Source organism: Corvus brachyrhynchos, unplaced genomic scaffold, assembly GCF_000691975.1.
Source record: "Corvus brachyrhynchos isolate BGI_N302 unplaced genomic scaffold, ASM69197v1 scaffold61, whole genome shotgun sequence".
Classification (NCBI taxonomy): domain Eukaryota; kingdom Metazoa; phylum Chordata; class Aves; order Passeriformes; family Corvidae; genus Corvus; species Corvus brachyrhynchos.
The window spans coordinates 1738471-1749949 of NW_008236478.1; the positions used below are offsets into that span (position 1 = coordinate 1738471).

The 11479-nt window shown below is 42.2% G+C and overlaps 1 protein-coding gene and 1 long non-coding RNA gene across 14 annotated transcripts in view; one reads left to right on the forward strand and one right to left on the reverse strand.

The window, feature by feature from the left end:
* The window catches only part of LOC108444660, a 93381-nt gene extending 82397 nt beyond the window's left edge, over positions 1 to 10984 (forward strand). Inside the window, exon 2 of the long non-coding RNA XR_001859287.1 lies at positions 8840 to 10984. This is a non-coding gene — a long non-coding RNA (uncharacterized LOC108444660). The remainder of the gene's footprint in view (positions 1 to 8839) is intronic.
* Positions 1 to 11479, reverse strand: part of PAX2 (paired box 2) — a 103845-nt gene that overhangs the window by 72646 nt on the left and 19720 nt on the right. The gene's annotated exons all lie outside the window — the stretch shown is intronic.

The following is an 11479-nucleotide window of genomic DNA, read 5'->3' on the forward strand; positions in this document are numbered from 1 at the left end:
GGGAAAGAGGGAGAGAGACCTGTTTGAAAAATAATTGGAGGCTGTTAAACAGAGGAGCCCAGCATATCACTCTAGTAATGGAAATAAATTCCATTGTATTTGCATTTTAATTTTCCACATAAACAAAGGCCCGGAGTGAGCTGGCTTCGCCAGAATCACCGGCCAGAATTTAATTAGAAATGAAAAGTTTATAGGGTCCTCTTTAATGCGATTAATGCACAGTTAACATTTATCACATACATATGCTGGAATCGCCTTTTTTAAGCAACCACCGGCCATGAAATGAATTTCTTTTCAACTTTTTTAGCATGCGTGAGGAAGGCTGTCTCTGGTGAGGCGGTCCAGTGAGCACACTCCTGACAGCTTGGTAAACTGCAGCCCACAGAGGCTTAGTAGCCCCCATCCTCACTGAGGAAAGTTCAAGGTGGCTTAGAGGGAAGCATGGTCTAGTGGTTAAAGCCTGAGGTTGGGAGTCAGGGGATCTGGGTTGTATTCCCAACTCTGCCACATGCTTACTGCATGACTGACTTGCTCTCAGCGTCTGTTTCTCTGGGTGTTAAAAATAAAAGAGAAATCAGCTGGAAGAAGATATCTCAGCCCCAGACCCCTCCGTGTCTCAGTCTCTCCAGCAACTTGCCCAGCCTTGTTGTATGGGATCTGGATTGGATCCTGTACTGTGCTGACCTCTCAGCTCATCTCCCTGTGCCAGCTGCAGGGACAGGGGAACATCCACAGAGCTTGCCTGATGTGAGAGTCTGGGCCTCCTGGAGGGACTTCTTTACAGTGCCCCAGCTGCCTGCACATTCATATGTGTCTCCCATGGGCATGGGTTCCTATGGATCTCACATTGCTTCTGTGAGATACGCATCTTCCTGCCAAGGAGCACAAATCAGGAGTGGAACAAACTCTGCCTTTGCAGTGCAGGAGCCCTGGCAGACCTGCCATGAACACCTGTATTCACTGCTGAGACAGCTTCATGTTTCTTAAGGGGATCCTCACATGCTGGTTTGGTCCCAAACACCGCTAAGAACAGCTTGTGAGAAACTGGGTCTGCCAAGCCTGAACTTCAGATACTAACATAAACCTACTCAGGAGCAACTGCCAGCCCTCCTTGTGGATGGGGTAATTATGCCTCAGTCATCCTCGGGGCCCTGAGAGGTTGCCCTGTGAGTACTTATAAAAAGCTTGAGCTTGTCTGCACATGGATGCTAGGGAAAGCAAGTCTAAATAAAGAAAAATTATCAATATCCTTTCCTCGCTGAGCGCAACGACGAGATAAAAGGCCAAAGGTGAACATCTCCCCTGTGAATATGTGCCCCTGCCAGAGCCAGGAGGGTATCAGACTTGTCACCTCCCTGCCTCCTCATGAGTCCCAGAGGAGACCGTGGTCCCTTCCTTATACCCCCTTCCCTGCTCTGGCTGTGTGACAGATAGGCTACAGCCCCCATCTACTCCTGCACTTCCTTCCCAGTCTTGCAGACAAGCAGAGTAAATAAACCAGGCCCATGGACACAGAGTGTTAGCATGTTAGGGACACAGCAGGGGAAGGAGGAACATGAAACCTCTATTGATCCCTTGAGGAATGATGTCCCTTCCTTATCTTATCAGATTCGCTTCACTCTTCAATTATAGTCTGTTGAAATTGGCCTCTTAACCCAAACAAGATAACCTGGGTAATGAGGAGAAGAGTGCAAGGGGAGGGGAGACGAGAGAAGGGCAGAGTCCAGTGCATTAAACTATAGATATAACTAGAAATATCTCCTTTAGTGTAATCTCTTCTGCCCCCACTATCCTCTTCTTGCATCATATGTCAGGTGAACTACTGTACATCCACTCCCTGACAAATGTATCATGCCGTATACACCTCTCATTCCCCCGGCTGCACTCGGTACGCACAACAGGCACTTGTCCCTACATTTGTACATGACATGTATTTGCCCTGCCATACACCTTTAGTGTTTAGACATGTCAGCAGATGCCCCTTTGTCACGCACACGCTTGCACACGTGTTTGTGTTACTGATGCTGCCCATCTCACCAGCTGAGGAATCAGCACATTGGTGGTATGGCTGCCAAAGCACCTTATCTCCAGGTCTGTCCAAAAGAACTGCTGACAAAGATATGAGCAGTGCTAGGAGTCCCCCCTGCATCTGCTTATAGCCATAGTTCATCAGTGTGTTTACAAGACTATCTGGCCATCAGGAAGCAGTCACACAGAATCCTGTGCAGAGTCCCGCATATTGCCATGCCTTTGCTCACCACTGTGATTCCCTGCATGTAACTGCAGAGTTGTGCTGTTGTTTCCATGGATAAGACTATTCTTAGTTCTTACGCAGACCAGTAATACCTACTTTCTTTAAGTCTATACTCCCAGCTGGACATGTTGCCCTAGTGATATGCCCATGCTCCTCCTTCTACACATGTCATGGGGTATAGGGCATGTCTCGCCCAAATATCCATTACAGCGAAGATTGTCTGATGGAACAATAGAGACTCAGCGGTTTATCTGCACAAATGCACCCAGGTTTCCATGCTCAGATTACTTCACCGTGCACAGAGTGATCCTGGAGCACATTCAAGTGGTGCAGAAGGTGCTTTCATTTTGGAAAGGTGGTGCTCTGAACAGTGCTAAGGCTTCATTTACAGGGCTGGCATCCTCCTCGTGCCGGCTTCAAAAGACTCTATTCCCCAGGATCACTTTATCCCTTGTCCTTCACTGTGCCAGGGGCATTTCCTTGTATACACACCCACCTGAAATGGGCCACACTCCCTTCCATTTCACGCCTTCCTGTGCCACCAATTCTCCCAGTTTTGTCTGTGGGGTATGAAGAGCCATAGGCATGTGTTTTTCTTTTAATATTTGCAGGTCACAAAAACTCGTGTAAACTGCAAAGGGGGTTTAGAATCATGGCACTCATCTTTCTACAAACTTATTTGTGCTTTTTCATGTGCAAGCATACAGACTCACCCATGCAGTTCCTCCCTGTTCTCCAGCCTGCGCACCTCACAAGAATCTGCACGCAGCCAGACCCACTTACTCTGTCCCCATCCTGGCTGCCTTCATACTCACAGACCCTAAACTCAGGCACACATGTAGCCTGAAATTGTTAAAGCCACATAAGGGAGTTGGTTGTTAACACTGACTGACTTGGCATCTTGTTTGGCACAGTGGCCCAAACTGCCTTCTGGAAAGCCACAGCAGCTCTGATTTTGACTGTATACAATGCAAATCTGCTTTAGTCTTTCACTCCATCCTTATCTCTTGCCTTTTCCTTACCCAACCCCACCCAACTGTGCTCTCTTCCTATTCTGGAAACTTCATGTTGTGGCTCGTCTCTCAGAGTCAGCACTACAAACATTGTCCCTTTTAAACTCTAAATTTGCTATTTATTCCATAGGGAAAGGAAATTTGTGACACTGCACATTTTCCACTCTGCCTCAGCTTGCACTGCCTTGGCACATTTGTACGTAGTGTATCCCTGAAATACACTTCCCCTATGCACTTGGTTTGCAAACATGATATCCTTTTCTCCAGAAATAATATTCCTTCCTTTTCTCTTCTCTTATACATCTCCTCCCTTCACATTGATTTTATTAATGTGTTTTTTGTGTATGTGTAATTTTTGTACAATGTTGAATTTTTCAAGTTCAAAAGTCTGCATTTAAAAGAAGTGGCCTAAATTTAGGCAAATATTAACAGCAGGCACTATTACCTAGCTACATCGTGCTGTGGACTTTCTTTTTAGAGACAGATGACCAAAACTTGTTCTTAAAAGAATTTTTAGAGAAACATGGGTATATTGAAAGGCAGTAATCCCTTTAAGAAGAGCCCAAATCTTAGTGCTCAAAGAATCTAGTGCAATTTTAAAGTGAGAGCTTGAAAGTGGGCAGTGGGGTAATGAGGTTGCTGCTGTATTTTGGCCTGGTTTGAAACAAATGAGGATTGGTTTTGGGAATCAAAGGGCTGGGATATTAATCCTTCCTGACCAATGAAATGAGTACTCTTTTTGTTGCCAGAACTGTGCAAACTACCCTGGAACTAGAGGTGGTACAGGGCATCCTGTCTGACAGATACATGAGGGTTTCTTTTGTGACTTTATTGTCTGGTTACAGTCTCTGCTTTTCCTTGTGTAAATTAGCAAACAGACCCAGTCTGCCTTGCAAAACACAGCTACCACCCTGCTCAAATGAAATACAGTGATGGGCATTTTGAGCAGAGCTGATAACTAATCCTGAAACAATTTGTCTCCCAAGCAGAGATGGATATTCAACCCTTATGCCTTAGACCCATAAAAAGAGGGAAGGATTCTTACCTTGGAAGGAGGAGAATCTGTCAAAAATGGAACTTAACATAGGAATAGTAAATTTGTCCCCAGGAGAGAACAATTATTAGAGGCAAACTCCATCATACCTGTGTATGTATGCATGTGTGCATGTGTTGGGGGAGTTGCTGGAAGCCTGGGGAGCAATACGCTGTGCAGGTTTTAGAAATGCTACAGGAACTGCAGAGCTAGGGGATGACAAAAGCAAGAAATGTCCTATTTCTGTTTCTCATAGAGACAGAGACAAGCCACCAGAATCTCCCTTCCCGAATTAACAGTGAGGTTTGGTTAAATGTTTCATATATAGCGTTTTCTGGGAAGTGTATCTGTGGACTCACACTCTGTTAGCTCAGGCTTTTGGCGCATCACTCTTCCTCCTCTCTGTCAAAACTAGTACATGCATAAATCCCAAGCCAGACAAAGGACAAAGGAATATCCTTCCCTGACTGCATCCAACTCCTGCATGTGCTTCCTTTTGCGTACCAGCGTTTTGTGTCATCGTCTATGTGCCCGCTCAGAGACACGTGTTCTCTACCATATACCAATATGTAGTACCCAACCAGCAGGCACATTTCCCCAAAGGTACCTATCTGCCTTGCACTCAAAGTCCCTGTATAAATAAAGTCCTATACAAAAAAATGTGGTATAGTTCAGCTTTTTTTTCCCCACGCCCACCTCTGAACACATCAACCTTTCAAATTTGCCTGCTATATATTAATGTACCCTCTACACTCCTATACCATCACTCCTTCTCAATATCTATATGGATAGACATATTCTCTCCATATGTCTCAAACATTTCATGCATACATCCTGTCATTCTTCATACCCCAACCACAGTTATTCCTCTCCTATGGCTCCAGGATTGAACTATTGTGTTGTCCATTTCCTGGTGACAAGGGGTCTAGTTACAGGGTTATTGATTGGTTTTCATGCAGACAGATGGATCTGCCTTTGGTCTCCCCACCAAAATCCACCTCTGTATGGGCTGATTGTCACTGCTCCAGGGATAGGATTTCACCAGGAGACCACCCTCCATGCAAGCATCCTTCACCCAGGCCACGGATGGTAATAAATGGAGTCAGGCTGAGCCATAATAAAAGCAATTGAGTGGGTTACCTGTGCAGACATGAGATTTATACCTCCTCATATTTGATGTGATTGTTTTATTGAGTTCTCAGTGCAGTTAGGATGCCATTTATTTATTTATTTATATGCCTACTTATCATGGAAGAGGGGGGAGTCTCTTTCAGCCTAGCTGGTGTTCAGCCTCCGTCTTGTCAAATATGAGCCCAGACAGAAGGACTCTCCAGTTTTGCTCTGTTTTTTACCTAGACTTGGACTTGATGAGTGAGCCCTTCCCACATATCTCATTTCCTATGACAGACAAAGATGTTTGTTTCAGGACCCCTGAAACCTTGAGGACTGCCTGAATTATGAGCGTAGGAGAAGCTAAGGGGCTGGTGTAAACCAAGACGTGTATATACTGATTTTCTAAAAGCACCTCTTGAAAGAAGTTCCTATTTATGCTGTGCCTGTTTTGGGCAATGGTTTGCGACCTATGCACAGAGCCTCTTTATGCTATTGCAATAGAAATAGTAAGTACTGGCATTGCTTCTGACTCTGTGATCACATGTGAGCATTGAGAAATATTAGCAGGTGCAAATTGATTGGAAATGAATATTTCTAAGTGAGCCCTGAGGAGTTTGGAAACCAAGTGATTAGATTTGTGATTTTCAGCTGGGTAGGTAGCCATGTAAGTGCTGCTAAATCACCCCTCAGTTACTGGCACTAGAGAACGTTGGAGGCTAGTGCTGAGTATCATAGTGTCTAGTATTTCATCACAAGCCTAATGGTGATTTTTGTGGGTTTTTCAGCTCCTCTAGTCAAGTGGTAGCATGAGAATTTAGCAAAGTATGTTGCCAGTGCTTGTGGGGGCTTGAAAAGGGATCTGTCAGCTCTCAGAAGACTCAAAGGACTGCATTGTTAAGATGTTTTTAAAGTTGTTTAATAGGAGTCAGATATCCAAATCCCCTTTAAAATTTAGAGTAGAAAGGCGAAAACAAGTAAAAACAAACCTACATTGTATTACAAGTGCTCATGATTCTTATGCCAATTACACAGTTCAGGCTCTGCCTTGGCGTTTTTAAACAGTTGGGACTGATAAGTATGGCAATGCAGCTGTAGGCTCCAACAGATTAATTTGGATTACAGTGGAAAAAATCCTCATTCCTGTTAGTCTCAGTTTTAAAAATAATCATTTGGGAGAAGAACTCAAACCTTTCTGATGCTTTCATGAGTAGTAATCATTGTTAGAGTCACCTACACACAGATGGGATTTCCTAAGCCCCCAGTGAGATATGTGGATGTCAGACCAATGGCAAATGCTTTTAGAAGTCTCTAGCTTTCCATTTATAGAGACCAACACCAAAAGTGGGATCTGTAAATATTTTGCTGATTTTAAGTGGAGAGCCTAAATTCCATTTGAATTTCACCATGCCTTAAATAAGGACACTGGAATCTAAGTGAAGCTCAGCCTTGTTCAACTGTTTTGAAGTCATATACTGTTATTCAAGTAATACGAAAATCTTTTGGCTTTAGGGTTAGACATGGGAGTTTTTTGACATTTGATATGTGTCTGAAAACACGACTTTGTTTTGTACGCACCGTGTCATCATATCGTAAAAGGTCCAGCTGGCCTGCTAGACCATTATCTATCTCTTTAGCCAACACAAGATTATTTCTTATTGTATATTTGCTTGTTATTAATGCCACCTAGTTATATATATTCCAAGAAATCAGGAATTCCTATGGGATGCAATCCCACAGTTTAATGGACCTCCCTATCAGGGGATACCTTCTGCTACCATTTAAATGCTTCCTTTCTTATTTCCCTCCCTTCATTCCTGGCTATAGTGCTTTGTTTAAATGTGAATAATTCCTTTCCTGTTGGAAGGACTGTGCCCTTCAGATCACTATATTGTTCTCACCCCTTCGTCATTTCTTGGCCAAGCCACTTACATTTTCTCCTCTTTTCTCCCAAAGTCAAATTAGTTTTTTTCACATAATAGTGATTCTGGTAAATGAGGTTTAGCTTCATAAGACTCACTCACCCAGCGCAGAAGTGCAGCTACCTCTATGGCAGAATGCAACAATAATTCAGTGATTGCAAAATCCTGAAAATATTCAACTTCCAGCAAAAATCAAGCTTTTTGTACATCTATAAAAACAGGAAGGGCTGGGATTTTTAGGTGATAAAGGGGCCGATACGGTTCTGAACTTCGAGGTTCACAGAACAGGGAGTTCAAAACTTCCCAGGCACAACCAATTCTACTTGCTGACTGCCTCTGTTGAGCTAATATCTCTGCAATATGAAAATTAGAAAAAATGCAGCTAGCTTATTGTACTTCCCCCCATACAACCTTCCAATGGCCAGATACGATGAATAAGACAAAGAGAAATGCTGTGAGTATTCATTTACTCTTTCAGCTGTAGTAACATTGTCTGTAACCTCTGCTTTATGAGCCTGTCCTTTATTTGCAATGATAAAAAGAAGATAATACCAGGTTTGTGTCTGATGGAAAAGAGTCTGAATTTAAAGGAGTATATTCCCTGTAATGAAGCCCTGTGTGACCCGATTAGATTCTTTGCTCAGCTGAAAGCAACTGGCAGTAGAAGTCTTCTACCTTCAGAGCATGCCCTGGTGCAGGAAATTGCATAGGAACCTTAGACTCAGCATCAGCTGGGAGAGAGGATTCCTCCTAGAATCCTGAGTAGAATCTGTGCGTACTAGGAAGTGCCAGGTTACAAGTCCTGGTAATCTCCATTTAGTACTGTCAGACAAGTTTTCTTCTCCCCTCCCTTGCACCAAAACAATGTCAGACAGAGGCAAATCCAGTCTACATGACAAGTCGAATATTTGGTCTCTATGTTGAGGAAACTGACTTGTGGCTACTAAATACTAGCAGTGGTGATAGGTTTGTGTGACACACATGCATGCTTGCAGGGTTGAAGCTCAGCCAATTCACTCTGAGTTCACTGCAGACAATGCAGTTGTCGCTGCTTTTGATCTCTATGAACAAGCTGCCATTAGAGATACTCTGTACTCTTCCAGCTTCTCCCTAGACTCATTACCTGTCTTCCAAGAATTTCAGATTTGTTCAGGGAGAAAAACAAGAAGCGATTCACCAGTGACTTTGGCTGGGATGTCCTTTGGGGAATTCTCAAGTGCTGCCGGCTAGTGAGGGTGACTCAGAAAGCCCTGTTTGCGTAATACTGATTTCTTCCGCATATAACACAGCCCCTGCCCTAATGTGCCTGGGTTTTGCCAGACAATTGTTTGTCTTGAAATGTTGCACATACCTCAGTTGCATGAGCTAAAGCCTCAGCTGATGTAAAACAACCTAGCTCCAGTTTTGAACTTTTTCTCGTCATGTGTTGAGCTCTATAGACACTTTTAGTGAAAGATCATACTGAGTTTTACAAAGGTAACTAAAAGCTGTTATTTTCGTTTTACAGATGGCGAAACAGCCTCCTAAGGAGTCCGTGTGACCTGCCTAAGATCAATCAGAAAATTAATGTCAGAACTAGTAAGAGAAGTCTGATCTTCGAATACGCCATTCTTTGCTCTAAACTACAGGCCAGCCTGAAGCCACTGAAATTGGCCATATGCTCAGTAATATTTCAGTGTACAAGTATATTTCACTGGTCTTTATAACCCAAGTCAATGTATGCGGCTTTCCATATGTATTTTTAAAAGCACATCATTGTTGGAGACTTCAACTAGGCATCATTAGCGAATTGCTATATCGTGAAAATGGAAACACCTCCCTAAACCATGTGCTTAACACTAGAAATTAATGAGAAGATTGAAAAAGCATCCAGTAGTTTGACTGAGATAATATATCCACTAATTTCTATTTTCTGCCATGGGGCATTAGTTAGGTTTGCTCTCAGGAACTCAGGGTCCAAAGTGTATTCAGAAAGCTGACTGAACTCTGAAATGCTTTACCTTTGGCACGCCTTGGGTAAGGACTAACTGGAGTCCCTAGTACTGAACCTGGCCATCCAAGAACTGGGATAGAGGGACAAATCAAGGAGGAGGTTGTTTTGCTTTGCCTTTCTGGACCTCATTCATTAATCTAAGATAATTCATTAATTTAAGAGAAGCAGGAAATAGTGCTTAAATTACAATGTCCATTGCATAACTTGCATTACCGTGAATGTATGTCCATGATGTGCTCCATCCTGTTCCTACTAAAGTACACTGTCAAATTCAAAAGATTTTTCTGGGATGATTATCATCTCATGAAACCTATGTTCTTAGGCAAACTATATGTTCTGCTAAACAAAGGAAAAGTTCTCACTAATACCTGCCTCCAAGTTCATTTTTAGGAGACTGCCACAAGGAGCATCTAAATTTAGCAGTGTCTAAATTCAGTTGAAATACTCTAACCTGAAGTGACCAAAGATAACTGGTTTATAGATAGATGGAAAAGTTTGGGCTGGCAGAGTGCTCAAGAAGCAAGGTGCTCAAGCGATTTAAAGCATTAATTGCTTACCGAAGAATTAAGATCTTCTGTCATTTGCCTGCTCCTCAATTACGTGCGCTGTGTATATGTGTGTGAGTTTACACATATGCATGTATATATACACGATTGTATATATGTACGTGTGTATACCTACACATACACCATTGGTTTATGCTGCAGAATACTTAATGTATGAAGTGGGAACAGGAAAGCTCTTGGTGTAGAGATAACTGATCTCCATCCTGTCATTTCTGGTGCACTTTGCTTATTAACTCGTATACTCTCTAGACTTTTTCCCGTAATTAAAAGAAATCTACTGCATAGCAGAAGACTTTAGTACTTTCTTCTGAATCTTGACAGGGTAGTTAAGTCATGTTTTTCACTAGAGCTTTTATCTACCCTTTATCTGCATGAGTTTGGTATGAACAAGTTTCTGATAAAACTCAGAACTGAATAACATGTCGTCCCAAATGCGTCCTGCTATTCTCAGTGCAACAGTGACAGATCAGTGCAATGTAGGCACACAGAATTAATGTATTAAAAAAAAAAAAATTAAATTGTTTAAGGGAGACTTTTAAAATTGAATTGAAACTGTGTTGTTTTGTAGTCTCTCACCCAAAAGCCTTTACTAATGTTAAACTAATTCTCAGAAAGAAAATAAAATGTAATTAATACTTTGTCAGAAAATCTTATATTAACCAAAAGTAATTTTTTTCTATGTACAAGGACATGTCCATTTTGAAGCACAGTATTCATAGTCCATCTAGGGATATAGTTAACTTATATTTCTGTAAATGCCTTGCTAATTGCCTTAATATGTTAAAATACTCCTGGATGTAACTCTAACTGTTCTAGACAGTTAGACAGACTGGGCCAAACCAGATTTTGCTTTGAAAACTCCACATTTTGCAGAAGTAAGAAGAGAGATATTTATTGATGGCTAGGTTTTAAAACTGTCATCTCTCTGAAGCTGCTCAGAGACTGCGTATTAGATTAACTCCAATTTGTGATTGGTGATCAGAGACATGACAATGTACTCCAGGTAAGGAATTTGCTGTTACAAAGAACTGATCCAATTCTGTATGTGAATTTTTACAATGAGGGAGAGGAAAATATATATTTAAACTGTGAACTTAGTCCCTTCTTTGTGTTTTGTGAGTTCTGTGAGCTGGAGTCATGAAAGTCACTGGAGTGATGAAGTTCCCGCTACTCTCCACAGCACTGGGATTGGGCCCTAATATACTCAATATTTCCTATTTCATGGCAATTTTTTCCCAGTTCGCTGTCCTGTTCTTGTCTAGGACAGACTTGCAAATTCTGCAACCTGTGTTATGGGCTTATTTCCTCACAGATGGGAGTCTCAGGGAGCCTCATACAAAGATGAACAGTGGGAAGTTGGGTCTGAATTTCATAAAGGAATGGGGAAAGACTAAATCTTATGAAGCTAAAATGCTCTTGAGCCTTGGGGACTACACACTCAAATGCCATTGCAGTGGTGGGTCACAGCTGAGCCTCTTTAGTATAATAATACTTAGTAGCTACAAAACACTTGTCCTCAAAGTATTTTATAAGTACAATCTAACTGACATCTGTTTCCACGTCCTTCTGAGAAAAATCAGTTTTCATT